The 22268-nt window shown below is 49.0% G+C and overlaps 6 non-coding genes and 1 pseudogene across 6 annotated transcripts; all 7 read right to left on the reverse strand.

Annotated features, from left to right (window-relative positions):
- Window positions 1-1975: 1975 nt before the first annotated feature.
- On the reverse strand, window positions 1976-2105 carry LOC130321740 (U2 spliceosomal RNA; annotated as a pseudogene).
- A 2097-nt stretch (window positions 2106-4202) lies between these two features.
- Window positions 4203-4393, reverse strand: LOC130321661 (U2 spliceosomal RNA). The gene has a single exon (XR_008867349.1). It is a non-coding gene; the product is annotated as a U2 spliceosomal RNA (small nuclear RNA).
- A 2080-nt stretch (window positions 4394-6473) lies between these two features.
- LOC130321662 (U2 spliceosomal RNA) lies at window positions 6474-6664 on the reverse strand. Its single transcript, XR_008867350.1, has one exon. It is a non-coding gene; the product is annotated as a U2 spliceosomal RNA (small nuclear RNA).
- A 2091-nt stretch (window positions 6665-8755) lies between these two features.
- On the reverse strand, window positions 8756-8946 carry LOC130321664 (U2 spliceosomal RNA). The gene has a single exon (XR_008867352.1). It is a non-coding gene; the product is annotated as a U2 spliceosomal RNA (small nuclear RNA).
- Window positions 8947-16665: 7719 nt separating this feature from the next.
- On the reverse strand, window positions 16666-16856 carry LOC130321665 (U2 spliceosomal RNA). The gene has a single exon (XR_008867353.1). It is a non-coding gene; the product is annotated as a U2 spliceosomal RNA (small nuclear RNA).
- A 2092-nt stretch (window positions 16857-18948) lies between these two features.
- On the reverse strand, window positions 18949-19139 carry LOC130321666 (U2 spliceosomal RNA). The gene has a single exon (XR_008867354.1). It is a non-coding gene; the product is annotated as a U2 spliceosomal RNA (small nuclear RNA).
- A 2082-nt stretch (window positions 19140-21221) lies between these two features.
- Window positions 21222-21412, reverse strand: LOC130321667 (U2 spliceosomal RNA). The gene has a single exon (XR_008867355.1). It is a non-coding gene; the product is annotated as a U2 spliceosomal RNA (small nuclear RNA).
- Window positions 21413-22268: the final 856 nt, after the last annotated feature.

Genomic DNA, 22268 nt, shown 5'->3' on the forward strand with positions numbered 1-22268 from the left:
ATTTTTACAGGGATAGGCATAGTTTATGGAGAGTCCGTGCTTGGAGAATCAAAGTCAATAATAAGCTGCGTACCGTCATCCCCCGCCTGCGGGGTCATCAGCTCCTTGATGTTCTGAGGGTCGGAGCTTGAGATCGATGATGCCCCGACCCTGAGCTCGCTCTCGTCCGAACTACGGCACGCCGCTTTCCTTTGAATGTCTTCCTCTTCTTCTTCTCTTTGTCTTTTAAATGTCACACTGCTGTCCATATCCTCTGTGTTGCTCTCACTCGATGTAATCTCTGGCCCCCGGCTGATGGATCTGCGTCTTCTTTCATCATTTGACGACTGGAACTGCTGCACAGGGGCCTGTGAGGCCTCTTTTCCGGAACCTTTGCCGCTACCTTGGGAAGTTTTCATCGCTTGTTCCCCAGCAAGCGTTGCTGAGGACTGTTGCTCCAACTTCCCCATCGATCGACGATGGCCAGTTTTACCCACCGGGTCCACTGCTGGCGGGGCAGCAAACCCTGGTTTGGCGCCACTTGTCTTCTTGGCCCTGTCCTGTATAGGCGGAGTAACAGGACCGGGCTCAGACCTGGCCACCTGGCTCCCCTTCCGGCGGGCTTTCACCGGGGCCTCTTCGTCCGGAGCAGGGCGACCCTGGGCCAAGCCAGTACCTGGCTTATGCTGCAATTTTGGGTCCACTTTTGCCCCCACCGAGGCCCGTCGGCTGCCACCCGCCACAGGTGAGCCCCCTTCAGAAGTTTCGGCGGGCTCTTGAGCCAGGTAGGAAGTCGATCGACGTCTTTCAATTTCCCGGGCAGTAAACTCGATCACCCGCCCGGGCTTCGTGGAATCCCCATGGCCTCCCCCTAGCACTACCACCGGTGGGCCCCCCGATGGAGCACCAGAGGTCTTGGGCCTGGACCCATCAGTACCTGCCATCTGGGGTTTGGGCATCTTAAAAAAGGACGTCTTTTGTCCTGTCCCCTCTTTGGGTGGGCCCAGCCTTGACCCACCCATCGTAGTTTTTGCTTTATGGGGACAGGAATTAAAATCGTGATTTTCCTCTCCGCAGAGGTTGCACCTTATCGTATGGCTACATCTTGAGGCTATGTGACCTTCTTGGCCACACCTATTGCAGCGAATCACACGCTCCGCGCCGCAGGTCTCCTGGGTGTGGCCAAACCTCAAGCAATTTCGGCAATACATAGGCATTTGAGGATAGAACAGGAAGCCCCGAACTCTCCCGATGGCAAAATTTGGGGGCGGATGGCAAAGACCCCCAATACCACCGGGATCCTTAAGGAGCTTGACCCAGAACTTCCTCTTGCCGTTCCAGAACCGCACGGAGTTCAAGATTTTGTTTGCGAATCGCACCTCTTCGCAGTATCGCCGAAGAAAAGTAGCTATATCCTCCGTGGTCACATGAGGGCTGTGCATAGCCACCACCAACGGTATATGTTCCTCACCATAGAGGAACTGGAACGAAAGACCGTCGAGTCGATCGTCCCTCTGGTCCGCACCAGACAAGGTTGCATAGATGTTATCGCAACACGCCGTGGCCGTGAAGGTGACGGTATACAGGCCACGGCTTTCCTGGTCATTTAGACACAGGATGTCCTCCCTATTGAGGCGGAAGTAGTCAAGAAGAATCACCTCCGCAATGAAGCGGAGGTTCTTCAACTGACGATGGCTCTCCGACACCTCTATGCGGATGGTATTTCGCATCGACATTTCCCCAGAGGGGAAAGCCCAGGAGAACGGCATCTTCCACACCCAGGGACTAAGCCCCTTCCCCAATAGCAGCAGGGGCTCGGAATCCCGCTATAAAAGCGGAACCCTTACCCAAGGCAGAGGTCGGGGGTACCCTAGGTGCTTCCGAAGCTACAGGTAACGCTCAACGTACCGAAAATGCCTTCTGAGACACAAGGTCCCAGAGACAGGGGGATCGCAACCCGTTGTCCGTGGACTAAGCCCGCTCCCCAATAGCAGCAAGGGGGTGAAGTCCCTCCGTAAGGAGAGACAATCCCCCAAGGCCGAGAAGCGGGGTACCACAGACACCTTCCGACCAGACCAAGTGAGCAGATACTACACTTGATCTTAGCCAAAAGGCCGAGAAGCGATAACCGTGAAAGGGGCGGGCCCAACAAGGTCCCCTTCATGGGCACTATCACTGCTTGCTGTCAGGGAGGCTGCCAGACAATTTTCCATGCACACTCTGGGCTGGGGGGCAGTCAACCACCAGTACACACAGCAGAACCTAAACCCATACCATTATTGCTAAGCAGCAAGACAGGGGCCCATTGCACTCCCACGGGGCCTTTTTAAATGCAATCCATAACCCGGATTTGCCAGGAACCCTTCTTACTCCTCCTACTTGCATGTGACACTGGGCTTAGGATCTGCATAGGAAACACACACACAAGCACACACCTACCTTTGTTGCCTGCAGATGCCTCCTTGGCTGTCCCCAAACGGTATCAAACCAACACCCACGGGAAGCTGTAAGCATAGAGGACATGCCTGCACCCCATTGGACTTACCTGTGTGGGTTAAATCCGGGTTATTTGACAACCTATGGCGGTGATGGTTCTGCTCAGGCAGAGCAGTGCTGATGCTCCTCATAAAGCTGTCGCTGCTGTGAAGGTTCTAGGTGACATCACAAATCCCTATGGTTACATACACAACAAAGCTGGGTTGTTGTTGTTTACACTCTGCAAGGCCTGTGGAAGTGAGTGACATCATAGCACTGTAGTTCTGAGGGTTCTAGATGGATGCAACAATCTCCTGTTGCTTCTATGAAGGCCATAATAGACGACATCACCAAACAGCTCCATAGTCACATACACAGCAAAGGAGAGATGTTGTTTACACCTAGTGATGTCAGTGGTATTGAGTGACATCACAGCACAGTGCTAAGGCTCCTGGGCCTGGACACAGCAGCGGCTGCAATATCTCAACGGAGAATACGTTTATATATATGTGTGTGTGTGCGCGTATATATATATATATATATATATATATATATATATATATATATATATTTCTCCGCCGAAATCACTTTTAAACCCATTTCCACCTTTTTTTCCCTTCTCTTCCTCTTACTTTTTTTTCACGTTTTTTTACGTTTTTCTCCTTTTCGCCTCTTTTCTGGGCGTATTATTCTTCTTTTTCTTCTTTTTTTTCGTCTAATGCATACCCCATCAGTGCAGCAATGCTTATTCAATACCGCCAGCAGATGGAGACACTGGGGGATAATTTTCTAAGGATTTATACTGATTTTTCCTGTCTGAATTTGTCGCACAGAAAGTTGCAGGCCAAATATGTGTGACATTTCTGCGACTTTAGCTTCTAGAGCATTTTTACAACATTATACATAGGTGCTGAATACATAAAAAGCGACTGTTCAGCGACAGACAAGTCGCATCGGCTGAAAGTAGGCCAGAATGTCAGTCCATGTTGGAGCAGGTTTAGATACAGTCTAAAGTATAGATCTCAAAGTCTGTGCACAGAATTTAGCAAGGGCCTCGCACCTTCTGATGCATCAGGTAGGTGCACAATAGCATAGCCTAACCCTCTGTACTTTGGTCTATATTGATGCGGGACATAGACAGCCAGCTGATGACCAATCCATTAGTGCAATGGATGGCTGGAAGCATTTGTCTTTGCCTTTGCAATACCACAGAAGCAATGCATGGTCAATGTACAGCAATGACACACCTGTGTGAACAGCCAGGAGACCCCCCCCCCCCCCCCCCCCCCCCATGTTATGTTACATAGTTACATAGTTAGTACGGTCGAAAAAAGACATATGTCCATCAAGTTCAACCAGGGAATTAAGGGGTAGGGGTGTGGCGCGATATTGGGGAAGGGATGAGATTTTATATTTCTTCATAAGCATTAATCTTATTTTGTCAATTAGGAACATTCAGCACCCACCCGCTATCAAGGCAGCTGCCTATCATGTCATGCCCTACCTGCACAGGTGTGCTGGCTACTCAAATGATCCAATTAAGGAGGCCATTTAGTCAGCAGCAGCAGAAGTCCTGTGCCTGGACGCTCCAACAGCGGCCAGACACAAGCAGAAGCAGCAGAAGCAGCAGCAGCAGCACCACCTTTTGTTTTTTGGCTGCAGCAGCAAGGCCCACAGGGCTGGCTAGCTGGCTAGCCAGCAAGCAGGTAGCAATGAAAGTAGGAATCTTTCTTTTTAACCCTGTAAGGGGGTGGTGCACTGTACCCGAAGATACTGCCATATCGGGTCAATGCATAGGGCGACGGAAGCAAGCTTCGAAATCGGCCCCCGTTCTCAAAAATCCATTTAATATATGGTCCCCAGATAGGGGACGTATCAGATATTAAACTGATAAGAACAGATACTACACTTGATCTTAGCCAAAAGGCCGAGAAGCGATAACCGTGAAAGGGGCGGGCCCAACAAGGTCCCCTTCATGGGCACTATCACTGCTTGCTGTCAGGGAGGCTGCCAGACAATTTTCCATGCACACTCTGGGCTGGGGGGCAGTCAACCACCAGTACACACAGCAGAACCTAAACCCATACCATTATTGCTAAGCAGCAAGACAGGGGCCCATTGCACTCCCACGGGGCCTTTTTAAATGCAATCCATAACCCGGATTTGCCAGGAACTCTTCTTACTCCTCCTACTTGCATGTGACACTGGGCTTAGGATCTGCATAGGAAACACACACACAAGCACACACCTACCTTTGTTGCCTGCAGATGCCTCCTTGGCTGTCCCCAAACGGTATCAAACCAACACCCACGGGAAGCTGTAAGCATAGAGGACATGCCTGCACCCCATTGGACTTACCTGTGTGGGTTAAATCCGGGTTATTTGACAACCTATGGCGGTGATGGTTCTGCTCAGGCAGAGCAGTGCTGATGCTCCTCATAAAGCTGTCGCTGCTGTGAAGGTTCTAGGTGACATCACAAATCCCTATGGTTACATACACAACAAAGCTGGGTTGTTGTTGTTTACACTCTGCAAGGCCTGTGGAAGTGAGTGACATCATAGCACTGTAGTTCTGAGGGTTCTAGATGGATGCAACAATCTCCTGTTGCTTCTATGAAGGCCATAATAGACGACATCACCAAACAGCTCCATAGTCACATACACAGCAAAGGAGAGATGTTGTTTACACCTAGTGATGTCAGTGGTATTGAGTGACATCACAGCACAGTGCTAAGGCTCCTGGGCCTGGACACAGCAGCGGCTGCAATATCTCAACGGAGAATACGTTTATATATATGTGTGTGTGTGCGCGTATATATATATATATATATATATATATATATATATTTCTCCGCCGAAATCACTTTTAAACCCATTTCCACCTTTTTTTCCCTTCTCTTCCTCTTACTTTTTTTTCACGTTTTTTTACGTTTTTCTCATTTTCGCCTCTTTTCTGGGCGTATTATTCTTCTTTTTCTTCTTTTTTTTCGTCTAATGCATACCCCATCAGTGCAGCAATGCTTATTCAATACCGCCAGCAGATGGAGACACTGGGGGATAATTTTCTAAGGATTTATACTGATTTTTCCTGTCTGAATTTGTCGCACAGAAAGTTGCAGGCCAAATATGTGTGACATTTCTGCGACTTTAGCTTCTAGAGCATTTTTACAACATTATACATAGGTGCTGAATACATAAAAAGCGACTGTTCAGCGACAGACAAGTCGCATCGGCTGAAAGTAGGCCAGAATGTCAGTCCATGTTGGAGCAGGTTTAGATACAGTCTAAAGTATAGATCTCAAAGTCTGTGCACAGAATTTAGCAAGGGCCTCGCACCTTCTGATGCATCAGGTAGGTGCACAATAGCATAGCCTAACCCTCTGTACTTTGGTCTATATTGATGCGGGACATAGACAGCCAGCTGATGACCAATCCATTAGTGCAATGGATGGCTGGAAGCATTTGTCTTTGCCTTTGCAATACCACAGAAGCAATGCATGGTCAATGTACAGCAATGACACACCTGTGTGAACAGCCAGGAGACCCCCCCCCCCCCCCCCCCATGTTATGTTACATAGTTACATAGTTAGTACGGTCGAAAAAAGACATATGTCCATCAAGTTCAACCAGGGAATTAAGGGGTAGGGGTGTGGCGCGATATTGGGGAAGGGATGAGATTTTATATTTCTTCATAAGCATTAATCTTATTTTGTCAATTAGGAACATTCAGCACCCACCCGCTATCAAGGCAGCTGCCTATCATGTCATGCCCTACCTGCACAGGTGTGCTGGCTACTCAAATGATCCAATTAAGGAGGCCATTTAGTCAGCAGCAGCAGAAGTCCTGTGCCTGGACACTCCAACAGCGGCCAGACACAAGCAGAAGCAGCAGAAGCAGCAGCAGCAGCACCACCTTTTGTTTTTTGGCTGCAGCAGCAAGGCCCACAGGGCTGGCTAGCTGGCTAGCCAGCAAGCAGGTAGCAATGAAAGTAGGAATCTTTCTTTTTAACCCTGTAAGGGGGTGGTGCACTGTACCCGAAGATACTGCCATATCGGGTCAATGCATAGGGCGACGGAAGCAAGCTTCGAAATCGGCCCCCGTTCTCAAAAATCCATTTAATATATGGTCCCCAGATAGGGGACGTATCAGATATTAAACTGATAAGAACAGATACTACACTTGATCTTAGCCAAAAGGCCGAGAAGCGATAACCGTGAAAGGGGCGGGCCCAACAAGGTCCCCTTCATGGGCACTATCACTGCTTGCTGTCAGGGAGGCTGCCAGACAATTTTCCATGCACACTCTGGGCTGGGGGGCAGTCAACCACCAGTACACACAGCAGAACCTAAACCCATACCATTATTGCTAAGCAGCAAGACAGGGGCCCATTGCACTCCCACGGGGCCTTTTTAAATGCAATCCATAACCCGGATTTGCCAGGAACCCTTCTTACTCCTCCTACTTGCATGTGACACTGGGCTTAGGATCTGCATAGGAAACACACACACAAGCACACACCTACCTTTGTTGCCTGCAGATGCCTCCTTGGCTGTCCCCAAACGGTATCAAACCAACACCCACGGGAAGCTGTAAGCATAGAGGACATGCCTGCACCCCATTGGACTTACCTGTGTGGGTTAAATCCGGGTTATTTGACAACCTATGGCGGTGATGGTTCTGCTCAGGCAGAGCAGTGCTGATGCTCCTCATAAAGCTGTCGCTGCTGTGAAGGTTCTAGGTGACATCACAAATCCCTATGGTTACATACACAACAAAGCTGGGTTGTTGTTGTTTACACTCTGCAAGGCCTGTGGAAGTCAGTGACATCATAGCACTGTAGTTCTGAGGGTTCTAGATGGATGCAACAATCTCCTGTTGCTTCTATGAAGGCCATAATAGACGACATCACCAAACAGCTCCATAGTCACATACACAGCAAAGGAGAGATGTTGTTTACACCTAGTGATGTCAGTGGTATTGAGTGACATCACAGCACAGTGCTAAGGCTCCTGGGCCTGGACACAGCAGCGGCTGCAATATCTCAACGGAGAATACGTTTATATATATGTGTGTGTGCGCGCGTATATATATATATATATATATATATATATATATATATATATATATTTCTCCGCCGAAATCACTTTTAAACCCATTTCCACCTTTTTTTCCCTTCTCTTCCTCTTACTTTTTTTTCACGTTTTTTTACGTTTTTCTCCTTTTCGCCTCTTTTCTGGGCGTATTATTCTTCTTTTTCTTCTTTTTTTTCGTCTAATGCATACCCCATCAGTGCAGCAATGCTTATTCAATACCGCCAGCAGATGGAGACACTGGGGGATAATTTTCTAAGGATTTATACTGATTTTTCCTGTCTGAATTTGTCGCACAGAAAGTTGCAGGCCAAATATGTGTGACATTTCTGCGACTTTAGCTTCTAGAGCATTTTTACAACATTATACATAGGTGCTGAATACATAAAAAGCGACTGTTCAGCGACAGACAAGTCGCATCGGCTGAAAGTAGGCCAGAATGTCAGTCCATGTTGGAGCAGGTTTAGATACAGTCTAAAGTATAGATCTCAAAGTCTGTGCACAGAATTTAGCAAGGGCCTCGCACCTTCTGATGCATCAGGTAGTTGTACAATAGCATAGCCTAACCCTCTGTACTTTGGTCTATATTGATGCGGGACATAGACAGCCAGCTGATGACCAATCCATTAGTGCAATGGATGGCTGGAAGCATTTGTCTTTGCCTTTGCAATACCACAGAAGCAATGCATGGTCAATGTACAGCAATGACACACCTGTGTGAACAGCCAGGAGACCCCCCCCCCCCCCCCCCCCATGTTATGCTACATAGTTACATAGTTAGTACGGTCGAAAAAAGACATATGTCCATCAAGTTCAACCAGGGAATTAAGGGGTAGGGGTGTGGCGCGATATTGGGGAAGGGATGAGATTTTATATTTCTTCATAAGCATTAATCTTATTTTGTCAATTAGGAACATTCAGCACCCACCCGCTATCAAGGCAGCTGCCTATCATGTCATGCCCTACCTGCACAGGTGTGCTGGCTACTCAAATGATCCAATTAAGGAGGCCATTTAGTCAGCAGCAGCAGAAGTCCTGTGCCTGGACGCTCCAACAGCGGCCAGACACAAGCAGAAGCAGCAGAAGCAGCAGCAGCAGCACCACCTTTTGTTTTTTGGCTGCAGCAGCAAGGCCCACAGGGCTGGCTAGCTGGCTAGCCAGCAAGCAGGTAGCAATGAAAGTAGGAATCTTTCTTTTTAACCCTGTAAGGGGGTGGTGCACTGTACCCGAAGATACTGCCATATCGGGTCAATGCATAGGGCGACGGAAGCAAGCTTCGAAATCGGCCCCCGTTCTCAAAAATCCATTTAATATATGGTCCCCAGATAGGGGACGTATCAGATATTAAACTGATAAGAACAGATACTACACTTGATCTTAGCCAAAAGGCCGAGAAGCGATAACCGTGAAAGGGGCGGGCCCAACAAGGTCCCCTTCATGGGCACTATCACTGCTTGCTGTCAGGGAGGCTGCCAGACAATTTTCCATGCACACTCTGGGCTGGGGGGCAGTCAACCACCAGTACACACAGCAGAACCTAAACCCATACCATTATTGCTAAGCAGCAAGACAGGGGCCCATTGCACTCCCACGGGGCCTTTTTAAATGCAATCCATAACCCGGATTTGCCAGGAACCCTTCTTACTCCTCCTACTTGCATGTGACACTGGGCTTAGGATCTGCATAGGAAACACACACACAAGCACACACCTACCTTTGTTGCCTGCAGATGCCTCCTTGGCTGTCCCCAAACGGTATCAAACCAACACCCACGGGAAGCTGTAAGCATAGAGGACATGACTGCACCCCATTGGACTTACCTGTGTGGGTTAAATCCGGGTTATTTGACAACCTATGGCGGTGATGGTTCTGCTCAGGCAGAGCAGTGCTGATGCTCCTCATAAAGCTGTCGCTGCTGTGAAGGTTCTAGGTGACATCACAAATCCCTATGGTTACATACACAACAAAGCTGGGTTGTTGTTGTTTACACTCTGCAAGGCCTGTGGAAGTGAGTGACATCATAGCACTGTAGTTCTGAGGGTTCTAGATGGATGCAACAATCTCCTGTTGCTTCTATGAAGGCCATAATAGACGACATCACCAAACAGCTCCATAGTCACATACACAGCAAAGGAGAGATGTTGTTTACACCTAGTGATGTCAGTGGTATTGAGTGACATCACAGCACAGTGCTAAGGCTCCTGGGCCTGGACACAGCAGCGGCTGCAATATCTCAACGGAGAATACGTTTATATATATGTGTGTGTGTGCGCGTATATATATATATATATATATATATATATATATATATATATTTCTCTGCCGAAATCACTTTTAAACCCATTTCCACCTTTTTTTCCCTTCTCTTCCTCTTACTTTTTTTTCACGTTTTTTTACGTTTTTCTCCTTTTCGCCTCTTTTCTGGGCGTATTCTTCTTCTTTTTCTTCTTTTTTTTCGTCTAATGCATACCCCATCAGTGCAGCAATGCTTATTCAATACCGCCAGCAGATGGAGACACTGGGGGATAATTTTCTAAGGATTTATACTGATTTTTCCTGTCTGAATTTGTCGCACAGAAAGTTGCAGGCCAAATATGTGTGACATTTGTCACGATGCCGGCTGGCAGGTAGTGGATCCTCTGTGCCAGAGAGGGATTGGCGTGGACCGTGCTAGTGGACCGGTTCTAAGCCACTACTGGTTTTCACCAGAGCCCGCCGCAAAGCGGGATGGTCTTGCTGCGGCGGTAGTGACCAGGTCGTATCCACTAGCAACGGCTCACCTCTCTGGCTGCTGAAGATAGGCGCGGTACAAGGGAGTAGGCAAAAGCAAGGTCGGACGTAGCAGAAGGTCGGGGCAGGCAGCAAGGATCGTAGTCAGGGGCAACGGCAGAAGGTCTGGAAACACAGGCAAAGAACACACAAGGAACGCTTTCACTGGCACTAAGGCAACAAGATCCGGCAAGGGAGTGCAGGGGAAGTGAGGTGATATAGGGAAGTGCACAGGTGAACACACTAATTGGAACCACTGCGCCAATCAGCGGCGCAGTGGCCCTTTAAATCGCAGAGACCCGGCGCGCGCGCGCCCTAGGGAGCGGGGCCGCGCGCGCCGGGACAGAACAGACGGAGAGCGAGTCAGGTAGGGGAGCCGGGGTGCGCATCGCGAGCGGGCGCTACCCGCATCGCGAATCGCATCCCGGCTGGCAGCGGAATCGCAGCGCCCCGGGTCAGAGGACGTGACCGGAGCGCTGCCGCGGGGAGAGTGAAGCGAGCGCTCCGGGGAGGAGCGGGGACCCGGAGCGCTCGGCGTAACAGTACCCCCCCCCTTGGGTCTCCCCCTCTTCTTAGAGCCTGAGAACCTGAGGAGCAGACTTTTGTCTAGGATGTTGTCCTCAGGTTCCCAGGATCTCTCTTCAGGACCACAACCCTCCCAGTCCACTAAAAAAAAATTTTTCCCTCTGACCTTTTTGGCAGCTAAAATTTCTTTGACCGAGAAGATGTCCGAGGAGCCGGAAACAGGAGTGGGAGGAACAGATTTGGGAGAAAAACGGTTGAGGATGAGTGGTTTGAGAAGAGAGATGTGAAAGGCATTAGGGATACGAAGAGAGGGAGGAAGAAGAAGTTTATAAGAGACAGGATTAATTTGACACAAAATTTTGAAAGGACCAAGATAGCGTGGTCCCAACTTGTAGCTAGGGACACGGAAGCGGACATATTTAGCGGAGAGCCATACCTTGTCTCCAGGGGAAAAGACGGGGGGAGCTCTTCTTTTCTTATCCGCGAACTTCTTCATGCGTGATGAAGCCTGTAAGAGAGATTTTTGGGTCTCTCTCCATATGATGGAAAGGTCACGAGAAATTTCATCCACAGCGGGCAGACCAGAGGGCAAGGGAGTAGGGAGGGGGGGAAGAGGGTGACGGCCGTACACCACGAAAAATGGGGATTTGGAGGAAGACTCAGAGACCCTGAAGTTATACGAGAATTCGGCCCATGGGAGGAGATCTGCCCAGTCATCCTGGCGGGAGGAAACAAAATGTCGTAAATAATCACCCAAGATCTGGTTAATCCTTTCTACTTGTCCATTGGACTGGGGATGATATGCAGAAGAAAAATTTAATTTAATCTTGAGTTGTTTACAGAGAGCCCTCCAGAATTTAGACACGAATTGGACGCCTCTATCCGAGACAATCTGCGTAGGCAACCCGTGAAGACGAAAAATGTGTACAAAAAATTGTTTAGCCAACTGAGGCGCAGAAGGAAGACCAGGAAGAGGGATGAAATGTGCCATTTTGGAGAATCGATCAACGACCACCCAAATAACAGTGTTGCCACGGGAAGGGGGTAAATCAGTAATAAAATCCATACCAATCAGAGACCAAGGCTGTTCGGGGACAGGCAGAGGATGAAGAAAACCAGCGGGCTTCTGGCGAGGAGTCTTATCCCGGGCACAGATAGTGCAGGCTCGCACAAAGTCCACAACATCCGTCTCCAGAGTCGGCCACCAATAGAAGCGGGAGATGAGTTGCACAGATTTCTTGATACCCGCATGACCTGCGAGATGGGAGGAGTGACCCCATTTGAGGATTCCGAGGCGTTGGCGAGGAGAAACAAAGGTCTTTCCTGGAGGAGTCTGCCTGATGGAGGCAGGAGAAGTGGAGATGAGGCAGTCAGGTGGAATGATGTGTTGCGGAGAGAGTTCAACTTCTGAGGCATCCGAGGAACGAGAGAGAGCATCGGCCCTAATGTTCTTATCGGCAGGACGAAAGTGAATCTCAAAATTAAATCGGGCAAAGAACAGAGACCACCGGGCCTGGCGAGGATTCAGCCGTTGGGCAGACTGGAGGTAGGAGAGGTTCTTGTGGTCGGTGTAGATAATAACAGGAGAACTTGATCCCTCCAGCAGATGCCTCCATTCCTCAAGTGCTAATTTAATGGCTAGAAGCTCTCGATCCCCGATGGAGTAGTTCCTCTCCGCTGGAGAGAAGGTCCTAGAGAAAAAACCACAAGTGACAGCATGCCCGGAAGAATTTTTTTGTAGAAGAACAGCTCCAGCTCCCACTGAGGAGGCATCAACCTCCAATAGGAAGGGTTTGGAAGGGTCAGGTCTGGAGAGGACGGGAGCCGAAGAAAAGGCAGACTTGAGTCGTTTAAAGGCGTCTTCTGCTTGAGGAGGCCAGGACTTGGGATCAGCATTTTTTTTGGTTAAAGCCACGATAGGAACCACAATGGTAGAAAAATGTGGAATAAATTGCCTGTAATAATTGGCGAACCCCAAAAAGCGTTGGATAGCACGGAGTCCGGAGGGGCGTGGCCAATCTAAGACGGCAGAGAGTTTGTCTGGATCCATCTGTAGTCCCTGGCCAGAGACCAAATATCCTAGAAAAGGAAGAGATTGGCATTCAAACAGACATTTCTCAATTTTGGCATAGAGTTGGTTGTCACGAAGTCTCTGAAGAACCATACGGACATGCTGGCGGTGTTCTTCTAGATTGGCAGAAAAAATTAGGATATCGTCCAGATATACAACAACACAGGAGTATAACAGATCACGAAAAATTTCATTGACAAAGTCTTGGAAGACGGCAGGGGCGTTGCACAGTCCAAAGGGCATGACCAGATACTCAAAGTGTCCATCTCTGGTGTTAAATGCCGTTTTCCACTCGTCCCCCTCTCTGATGCGGATGAGGTTATAGGCGCCTCTTAAGTCCAATTTAGTGAAGATGTGGGCACCTTGGAGGCGATCAAAGAGTTCAGAGATGAGGGGTAAGGGGTAGCGGTTCTTAACCGTGATTTTATTAAGACCGCGGTAGTCAATGCAAGGACGTAGGGAGCCATCTTTTTTGGACACAAAGAAAAATCCGGCTCCGGCAGGAGAGGAGGATTTACGGATAAAGCCCTTTTTTAGATTCTCCTGGACGTATTCGGACATGGCAAGAGTCTCTGGGGCAGAGAGAGGATAAATTCTGCCCCGGGGTGGAGTAGTGCCCGGGAGGAGGTCGATAGGGCAATCATAAGGCCTGTGAGGAGGTAGAGTCTCAGCTTGTTTTTTGCAGAAAACATCCGCGAAGTCCATATAGGCCTTAGGGAGACCGGTTACTGGAGGAACCACAGAGTTACGGCAAGGGTTACTGGGAACCGGTTTTAGACAGTTCTTGGAACAAGAGGACCCCCAACTCTTGATCTCCCCAGTGGACCAATCCAGAGTAGGGGAATGAAGTTGAAGCCAGGGAAGTCCAAGGAGAATTTCCGAGGTGCAATTGGGGAGGACCAAAAGTTCAATCCTCTCATGATGAGATCCGATGCTCATAAGAAGGGGCTCCGTGCGGAAACGTATGGTACAGTCCAATCTTTCATTATTTACACAATTGATGTAGAGGGGTCTGGCGAGACTGGTCACCGGGATGTTGAACCTGTTGACGAGAGAGGCCAAAATAAAATTTCCTGCAGATCCAGAGTCCAAGAAGGCCACTGTAGAGAAGGAGAAGGCAGAGGCAGACATCCGCACAGGCACAGTAAGACGTGGAGAAGCAGAGTAGACATCAAGGACTGTCTCACCTTTGTGCGGAGTCAGCGTACGTCTTTCCAGGCGGGGAGGACGGATAGGACAATCTCTCAGGAAGTGTTCGGTACTAGCACAGTACAGGCAGAGGTTCTCCATACGGCGTCGTGTCCTCTCTTGAGGTGTCAGGCGAGACCGGTCGACCTGCATAGCCTCCACGGCGGGAGGCACAGGAACAGATTGCAGGGGACCAGAGGAGAGAGGAGCCGAGGAGAAGAAACGCCTCGTGCGAACAGAGTCCATATCTTGGCGGAGTTCCTGACGCCTTTCGGAAAAACGCATGTCAATGCGAGTGGCTAGGTGAATAAGTTCATGTAGATTAGCAGGAATTTCTCGTGCGGCCAGAACATCTTTAATGTTGCTGGATAGGCCTTTTTTGAAGGTCGCGCAGAGGGCCTCATTATTCCAGGACAATTCTGAAGCAAGAGTACGGAATTGTACGGCATACTCGCCAACGGAAGAATTACCCTGGACCAGGTTCAACAGGGCAGTCTCAGCAGAAGAGGCTCGGGCAGGTTCCTCAAAGACACTTCGGATTTCCGAGAAGAAGGAGTGTACAGAGGCAGTGACGGGGTCATTGCGGTCCCAGAGCGGTGTGGCCCATGACAGGGCTTTTCCGGACAGAAGGCTGACTACGAAAGCCACCTTAGACCTTTCAGTGGGAAACAGGTCCGACATCATCTCCAGATGCAGGGAACATTGGGAAAGAAAGCCACGGCAAAACTTAGAGTCACCATCAAATTTATCCGGCAAGGATAAGCGTATCCCAGGAGCGGCAACTCGCTGCGGAGGAGGTGCAGGAGCTGGCGGAGGAGATGACTGCTGAAGCTGTGGTAGTAACTGTTGTAGCATAATGGTCAGTTGAGACAGCTGTTGGCCTTGTTGCGCTATCTGTTGTGACTGCTGGGCGACCACCGTGGTGAGGTCAGCGACAACTGGCAGAGGAACTTCAGCGGGATCCATGGCCGGATCTACTGTCACGATGCCGGCTGGCAGGTAGTGGATCCTCTGTGCCAGAGAGGGATTGGCGTGGACCGTGCTAGTGGACCGGTTCTAAGCCACTACTGGTTTTCACCAGAGCCCGCCGCAAAGCGGGATGGTCTTGCTGCGGCGGTAGTGACCAGGTCGTATCCACTAGCAACGGCTCACCTCTCTGGCTGCTGAAGATAGGCGCGGTACAAGGGAGTAGGCAAAAGCAAGGTCGGACGTAGCAGAAGGTCGGGGCAGGCAGCAAGGATCGTAGTCAGGGGCAACGGCAGAAGGTCTGGAAACACAGGCAAAGAACACACAAGGAACGCTTTCACTGGCACTAAGGCAACAAGATCCGGCAAGGGAGTGCAGGGGAAGTGAGGTGATATAGGGAAGTGCACAGGTGAACACACTAATTGGAACCACTGCGCCAATCAGCGGCGCAGTGGCCCTTTAAATCGCAGAGACCCGGCGCGCGCGCGCCCTAGGGAGCGGGGCCGCGCGCGCCGGGACAGAACAGACGGAGAGCGAGTCAGGTAGGGGAGCCGGGGTGCGCATCGCGAGCGGGCGCTACCCGCATCGCGAATCGCATCCCGGCTGGCAGCGGAATCGCAGCGCCCCGGGTCAGAGGACGTGACCGGAGCGCTGCCGCGGGGAGAGTGAAGCGAGCGCTCCGGGGAGGAGCGGGGACCCGGAGCGCTCGGCGTAACAACATTTCTGCGACTTTAGCTTCTAGAGCATTTTTACAACATTATACATAGGTGCTGAATACATAAAAAGCGACTGTTCAGCGACAGACAAGTCGCATCGGCTGAAAGTAGGCCAGAATGTCAGTCCATGTTGGAGCAGGTTTAGATACAGTCTAAAGTATAGATCTCAAAGTCTGTGCACAGAATTTAGCAAGGGCCTCGCACCTTCTGATGCATCAGGTAGGTGCACAATAGCATAGCCTAACCCTCTGTACTTTGGTCTATATTGATGCGGGACATAGACAGCCAGCTGATGACCAATCCATTAGTGCAATGGATGGCTGGAAGCATTTGTCTTTGCCTTTGCAATACCACAGAAGCAATGCATGGTCAATGTACAGCAATGACACACCTGTGTGAACAGCCAGGAGACCCCCCCCCCCCCCCCCATGTTATGTTACATAGTTACATAGTTAGTACGGTCGAAAAAAGACATATGTCCATCAAGTTCAACCAGGGAATTAAGGGGTAGGGGTGTGGCGCGATATTGGGGAAGGGATGAGATTTTATATTTCTTCATAAGCATTAATCTTATTTTGTCAATTAGGAACATTCAGCACCCACCCGCTATCAAGGCAGCTGCCTATCATGTCATGCCCTACCTGCACAGGTGTGCTGGCTACTCAAATGATCCAATTAAGGAGGCCATTTAGTCAGCAGCAGCAGAAGTCCTGTGCCTGGACGCTCCAACAGCGGCCAGACACAAGCAGAAGCAGCAGAAGCAGCAGCAGCAGCACCACCTTTTGTTTTTTGGCTGCAGCAGCAAGGCCCACAGGGCTGGCTAGCTGGCTAGCCAGCAAGCAGGTAGCAATGAAAGTAGGAATCTTTCTTTTTAACCCTGTAAGGGGGTGGTGCACTGTACCCGAAGATACTGCCATATCGGGTCAATGCATAGGGCGACGGAAGCAAGCTTCGAAATCGGCCCCCGTTCTCAAAAATCCATTTAATATATGGTCCCCAGATAGGGGACGTATCAGATATTAAACTGATAAGAACAGATACTACACTTGATCTTAGCCAAAAGGCCGAGAAGCGATAACCGTGAAAGGGGCGGGCCCAACAAGGTCCCCTTCATGGGCACTATCACTGCTTGCTGTCAGGGAGGCTGCCAGACAATTTTCCATGCACACTCTGGGCTGGGGGGCAGTCAACCACCAGTACACACAGCAGAACCTAAACCCATACCATTATTGCTAAGCAGCAAGACAGGGGCCCATTGCACTCCCACGGGGCCTTTTTAAATGCAATCCATAACCCGGATTTGCCAGGAACCCTTCTTACTCCTCCTACTTGCATGTGACACTGGGCTTAGGATCTGCATAGGAAACACACACACAAGCACACATCTACCTTTGTTGCCTGCAGATGCCTCCTTGGCTGTCCCCAAACGGTATCAAACCAACACCCACGGGAAGCTGTAAGCATAGAGGACATGCCTGCACCCCATTGGACTTACCTGTGTGGGTTAAATCCGGGTTATTTGACAACCTATGGCGGTGATGGTTCTGCTCAGGCAGAGCAGTGCTGATGCTCCTCATAAAGCTGTCGCTGCTGTGAAGGTTCTAGGTGACATCACAAATCCCTATGGTTACATACACAACAAAGCTGGGTTGTTGTTGTTTACACTCTGCAAGGCCTGTGGAAGTGAGTGACATCATAGCACTGTAGTTCTGAGGGTTCTAGATGGATGCAACAATCTCCTGTTGCTTCTATGAAGGCCATAATAGACGACATCACCAAACAGCTCCATAGTCACATACACAGCAAAGGAGAGATGTTGTTTACACCTAGTGATGTCAGTGGTATTGAGTGACATCACAGCACAGTGCTAAGGCTCCTGGGCCTGGACACAGCAGCGGCTGCAATATCTCAACGGAGAATACGTTTATATATATGTGTGTGTGTGCGCGTATATATATATATATATATATATATATATATATATATATATATATTTCTCCGCCGAAATCACTTTTAAACCCATTTCCACCTTTTTTTCCCTTCTCTTCCTCTTACTTTTTTTTCACGTTTTTTTACGTTTTTCTCCTTTTCGCCTCTTTTCTGGGCGTATTATTCTTCTTTTTCTTCTTTTTTTTCGTCTAATGCATACCCCATCAGTGCAGCAATGCTTATTCAATACCGCCAGCAGATGGAGACACTGGGGGATAATTTTCTAAGGATTTATACTGATTTTTCCTGTCTGAATTTGTCGCACAGAAAGTTGCAGGCCAAATATGTGTGACATTTCTGCGACTTTAGCTTCTAGAGCATTTTTACAACATTATACATAGGTGCTGAATACATAAAAAGCGACTGTTCAGCGACAGACAAGTCGCATCGGCTGAAAGTAGGCCAGAATGTCAGTCCATGTTGGAGCAGGTTTAGATACAGTCTAAAGTATAGATCTCAAAGTCTGTGCACAGAATTTAGCAAGGGCCTCGCACCTTCTGATGCATCAGGTAGGTGCACAATAGCATAGCCTAACCCTCTGTACTTTGGTCTATATTGATGCGGGACATAGACAGCCAGCTGATGACCAATCCATTAGTGCAATGGATGGCTGGAAGCATTTGTCTTTGCCTTTGCAATACCACAGAAGCAATGCATGGTCAATGTACAGCAATGACACACCTGTGTGAACAGCCAGGAGACCCCCCCCCCCCCCCCCCCCCATGTTATGTTACATAGTTACATAGTTAGTACGGTCGAAAAAAGACATATGTCCATCAAGTTCAACCAGGGAATTAAGGGGTAGGGGTGTGGCGCGATATTGGGGAAGGGATGAGATTTTATATTTCTTCATAAGCATTAATCTTATTTTGTCAATTAGGAACATTCAGCACCCACCCGCTATCAAGGCAGCTGCCTATCATGTCATGCCCTACCTGCACAGGTGTGCTGGCTACTCAAATGATCCAATTAAGGAGGCCATTTAGTCAGCAGCAGCAGAAGTCCTGTGCCTGGACGCTCCAACAGCGGCCAGACACAAGCAGAAGCAGCAGAAGCAGCAGCAGCAGCACCACCTTTTGTTTTTTGGCTGCAGCAGCAAGGCCCACAGGGCTGGCTAGCTGGCTAGCCAGCAAGCAGGTAGCAATGAAAGTAGGAATCTTTCTTTTTAACCCTGTAAGGGGGTGGTGCACTGTACCCGAAGATACTGCCATATCGGGTCAATGCATAGGGCGACGGAAGCAAGCTTCGAAATCGGCCCCCGTTCTCAAAAATCCATTTAATATATGGTCCCCAGATAGGGGACGTATCAGATATTAAACTGATAAGAACAGATACTACACTTGATCTTAGCCAAAAGGCCGAGAAGCGATAACCGTGAAAGGGGCGGGCCCAACAAGGTCCCCTTCATGGGCACTATCACTGCTTGCTGTCAGGGAGGCTGCCAGACAATTTTCCATGCACACTCTGGGCTGGGGGGCAGTCAACCACCAGTACACACAGCAGAACCTAAACCCATACCATTATTGCTAAGCAGCAAGACAGGGGCCCATTGCACTCCCACGGGGCCTTTTTAAATGCAATCCATAACCCGGATTTGCCAGGAACCCTTCTTACTCCTCCTACTTGCATGTGACACTGGGCTTAGGATCTGCATAGGAAACACACACACAAGCACACACCTACCTTTGTTGCCTGCAGATGCCTCCTTGGCTGTCCCCAAACGGTATCAAACCAACACCCACGGGAAGCTGTAAGCATAGAGGACATGCCTGCACCCCATTGGACTTACCTGTGTGGGTTAAATCCGGGTTATTTGACAACCTATGGCGGTGATGGTTCTGCTCAGGCAGAGCAGTGCTGATGCTCCTCATAAAGCTGTCGCTGCTGTGAAGGTTCTAGGTGACATCACAAATCCCTATGGTTACATACACAACAAAGCTGGGTTGTTGTTGTTTACACTCTGCAAGGCCTGTGGAAGTGAGTGACATCATAGCACTGTAGTTCTGAGGGTTCTAGATGGATGCAACAATCTCCTGTTGCTTCTATGAAGGCCATAATAGACGACATCACCAAACAGCTCCATAGTCACATACACAGCAAAGGAGAGATGTTGTTTACACCTAGTGATGTCAGTGGTATTGAGTGACATCACAGCACAGTGCTAAGGCTCCTGGGCCTGGACACAGCAGCGGCTGCAATATCTCAACGGAGAATACGTTTATATATATGTGTGTGTGTGCGCGTATATATATATATATATATATATATATATATATATATATATATTTCTCCGCCGAAATCACTTTTAAACCCATTTCCACCTTTTTTTCCCTTCTCTTCTTCTTACTTTTTTTTCACGTTTTTTTACGTTTTTCTCCTTTTCGCCTCTTTTCTGGGCGTATTATTCTTCTTTTTCTTCTTTTTTTTCGTCTAATGCATACCCCATCAGTGCAGCAATGCTTATTCAATACCGCCAGCAGATGGAGACACTGGGGGATAATTTTCTAAGGATTTATACTGATTTTTCCTGTCTGAATTTGTCGCACAGAAAGTTGCAGGCCAAATATGTGTGACATTTCTGCGACTTTAGCTTCTAGAGCATTTTTACAACATTATACATAGGTGCTGAATACATAAAAAGCGACTGTTCAGCGACAGACAAGTCGCATCGGCTGAAAGTAGGCCAGAATGTCAGTCCATGTTGGAGCAGGTTTAGATACAGTCTAAAGTATAGATCTCAAAGTCTGTGCACAGAATTTAGCAAGGGCCTCGCACCTTCTGATGCATCAGGTAGGTGCACAATAGCATAGCCTAACCCTCTGTACTTTGGTCTATATTGATGCGGGACATAGACAGCCAGCTGATGACCAATCCATTAGTGCAATGGATGGCTGGAAGCATTTGTCTTTGCCTTTGCAATACCACAGAAGCAATGCATGGTCAATGTACAGCAATGACACACCTGTGTGAACAGCCAGGAGACCCCCCCCCCCCCATGTTATGTTACATAGTTACATAGTTAGTACGGTCGAAAAAAGACATATGTCCATCAAGTTCAACCAGGGAATTAAGGGGTAGGGGTGTGGCGCGATATTGGGGAAGGGATGAGATTTTATATTTCTTCATAAGCATTAATCTTATTTTGTCAATTAGGAACATTCAGCACCCACCCGCTATCAAGGCAGCTGCCTATCATGTCATGCCCTACCTGCACAGGTGTGCTGGCTACTCAAATGATCCAATTAAGGAGGCCATTTAGTCAGCAGCAGCAGAAGTCCTGTGCCTGGACGCTCCAACAGCGGCCAGACACAAGCAGAAGCAGCAGAAGCAGCAGCAGCAGCACCACCTTTTGTTTTTTGGCTGCAGCAGCAAGGCCCACAGGGCTGGCTAGCTGGCTAGCCAGCAAGCAGGTAGCAATGAAAGTAGGAATCTTTCTTTTTAACCCTGTAAGGGGGTGGTGCACTGTACCCGAAGATACTGCCATATCGGGTCAATGCATAGGGCGACGGAAGCAAGCTTCGAAATCGGCCCCCGTTCTCAAAAATCCATTTAATATATGGTCCCCAGATAGGGGACGTATCAGATATTAAACTGATAAGAACAGATACTACACTTGATCTTAGCCAAAAGGCCGAGAAGCGATAACCGTGAAAGGGGCGGGCCCAACAAGGTCCCCTTCATGGGCACTATCACTGCTTGCTGTCAGGGAGGCTGCCAGACAATTTTCCATGCACACTCTGGGCTGGGGGGCAGTCAACCACCAGTACACACAGCAGAACCTAAACCCATACCATTATTGCTAAGCAGCAAGACAGGGGCCCATTGCACTCCCACGGGCCTTTTTAAATGCAATCCATAACCCGGATTTGCCAGGAACCCTTCTTACTCCTCCTACTTGCATGTGACACTGGGCTTAGGATCTGCATAGGAAACACACACACAAGCACACACCTACCTTTGTTGCCTGCAGATGCCTCCTTGGCTGTCCCCAAACGGTATCAAACCAACACCCACGGGAAGCTGTAAGCATAGAGGACATGCCTGCACCCCATTGGACTTACCTGTGTGGGTTAAATCCGGGTTATTTGACAACCTATGGCGGTGATGGTTCTGCTCAGGCAGAGCAGTGCTGATGCTCCTCATAAAGCTGTCGCTGCTGTGAAGGTTCTAGGTGACATCACAAATCCCTATGGTTACATACACAACAAAGCTGGGTTGTTGTTGTTTACACTCTGCAAGGCCTGTGGAAGTGAGTGACATCATAGCACTGTAGTTCTGAGGGTTCTAGATGGATGCAACAATCTCCTGTTGCTTCTATGAAGGCCATAATAGACGACATCACCAAACAGCTCCATAGTCACATACACAGCAAAGGAGAGATGTTGTTTACACCTAGTGATGTCAGTGGTATTGAGTGACATCACAGCACAGTGCTAAGGCTCCTGGGCCTGGACACAGCAGCGGCTGCAATATCTCAACGGAGAATACGTTTATATATA

The sequence above is a fragment of the Hyla sarda genome, unplaced genomic scaffold (assembly GCF_029499605.1).
Source record: "Hyla sarda isolate aHylSar1 unplaced genomic scaffold, aHylSar1.hap1 scaffold_228, whole genome shotgun sequence".
Lineage (NCBI taxonomy): Eukaryota > Metazoa > Chordata > Amphibia > Anura > Hylidae > Hyla > Hyla sarda.